Source organism: Lupinus angustifolius, chromosome LG07, assembly GCF_001865875.1.
Source record: "Lupinus angustifolius cultivar Tanjil chromosome LG07, LupAngTanjil_v1.0, whole genome shotgun sequence".
Lineage (NCBI taxonomy): Eukaryota > Viridiplantae > Streptophyta > Magnoliopsida > Fabales > Fabaceae > Lupinus > Lupinus angustifolius.
In genome coordinates this window covers 13780989-13783342 of record NC_032015.1, presented here as the reverse complement: position 1 = coordinate 13783342, position 2354 = coordinate 13780989, and the positions used below count along the sequence as shown (strand labels likewise).

General features: G+C 33.9%; 1 protein-coding gene across 1 annotated transcript in view; it reads left to right on the top strand.

The window, feature by feature from the left end:
- Nucleotides 1–2354, top strand: part of LOC109352422 (malate dehydrogenase-like) — a 27393-nt gene that overhangs the window by 24009 nt on the left and 1030 nt on the right. The window lies entirely within an intron of this gene.

Genomic DNA, 2354 nt, shown 5'->3' with positions numbered 1-2354 from the left:
AAGTAAGTCATTCAAAGTATCATATAAGAGTCTTATGAGGCATTCATGTACTCATAAACCTTAACATCCTCTTTAACAAAAGTTTCTATTTTTCCAACTTGTTCCAAGCCATGGTTTAAGGCTAAAAACAAATAGAAATACATACATTCTCATTTTTCCAAAACACTTCCTAAAGGTTCCTTTGATTTCATCATCATCCCCTTTGGATAAAACAACCAAATACATGTAATACAACCTTATAACAACTCCATGAACACAAGTTGTTCATGGTTTTAACAAAATAATTTCATAAGTTCAAGAACATCACCATTTTTGGTTTTTGAGGAGAAAATAAGTTAGAAAGCGTTTTAGAAAATTTCAACGGTTGAATATGTTCTTGCCATGCTCATGAACAACATTCTTAAATCTCATCAACATCCGTTGGTTGAATGTTGAAAGATCAAGGATTGAAGATGGAAGAAGCAAATGAGAAATGAGAGGAAAAGATGAAGAGAGAATTTTACCTTCTCTTTGTAAATTTTGAAAATGAAAGAGTGTGAGAGTGAAGTGTGAAGTGTGGAGGTTTAAGGAGAGAAGGGAAATCAGATTTCCCTCTAGGCAATCATCAAAAATCTCTTAGGGTGGCTAATGATGATCTCATAAGATCTTTGATTAAGTGATGTGAGGTTTGCTTTATGGAAAAGCAAATTTCACATCCCAACGCGAAAAGACCACTTCGCGGACACGTGTGATAAACATGCCCGAGTATTATCGGTCAATACTCGATCGAGTATTATAAATCGCCCGATTTTAATATCTGATTAGAATTTTGGATTTCGGCATTCCGATTGAAAAATATTTAGAAAATAGGTAAGGGTGTACTCAGGGTCTATATTGACTCGAAATGAAATTACAAAGCCAAAGGCGCAATTGAGATTCGATTCCGAGTTACGGAACTCAAAAAGCACTTTTTGAGCCGTATTGGGTGAGATTCGACCCCAACAGCGGTCCGAAACTGACTGTCTCCGAAAATCATGAAAATTTACCACCAAATGGGAAATAGAATTACAAGACTAAAACTCAACTAGAGTGTCGTCTAATTCTTTACCGAAAATTCCCAGAAATTCATTTTCGAAAATATAATTAATAACAATATTAATAAAATCTTATAATTCAAAATCGTAAAATTCGCGGTGTTACATGTTGTGGTTCCCAAATACCGCTATTCGCACCAAAGCTCTATTCTGGAAAATCACCCAGTTAATCGATTAAAGGACTGCCTTAATCGATTAAGTCGCACAAAACAAACAATTGCTAAATGGCTCGATTGTACAATCACTCACTGATTATACAAAAAATGATACAGTAGATATATTTGAACACAATTGATCTTTATATGGAAGAATTACAATATTCAAATTATCAGCTAAAATAGGCAACTTAAAACAACTTGAAAAGATAAAGAGATAAAGGTAAGAAACAACCTACAACAAGGTTTTTATACTGGTTCATTTTGTGGTCCACTACAAAACTACATCCATTCATTCCCTTCCGATCTCGGGAGATTTTCTTCAATAAAACTGAAAACCAATGTATATTATATACACACTTCCAATTACAAGACCTTGGACGCTACCGTCTTGAATTCTCAAAACCCCTACCTTGGTTTGACCACACTTATCGCCTAGGAAAACCTTTCCTATGATCCAGCCCCAGCCAAGAGTATGTTCTAAACTCAAGACCTCCAAGTCTTGGTGAAGACTCTTTGTATCTCTTTGGTGGTACGACACCAAGAGACGACTTTCCTTGTTAAAAAAACAACACAAAAAACAGAGTAATGTGAAGCACACAATGACTCAAATATTACAATTAAGAACAAGCTATAAACCCTATACAAATCTCATAAATTATAAAGAATATGTATAACATCAGAATCATGAAGAATATGTAATTTCTACCCTAAAAACTCTCTAAAAGAAATGAAACAATCATGCAAGAAAAGATAGAATGATGAACACATTTCATCATATGCAGTGGATGACATTTTAATCCCTAAGCATGATACTATCTCTCACTATTCTCATATGCAATTCTCTCTCCCTATATGATATACAATGAGCACGAAAATATGCAACTTAGCATGGTGTAAATTCACAGTTTATATAGACAAGTTGTTTTACGCCCAATTAATCGATTAAGTTCCCTTTTAATCGATTACGAGCTGTTGAGAATAACTGAATTCTGTTTTTCAGTTATCTGTTAAAACTGATTAAAATGTTTTCACGTTAATCGATTAACGCCTTTGCTTAATCAAGCAACTGGCATATTTTCAGCTAAGAGATTAAATGGTAAACTACCTATATGTTATGATTATC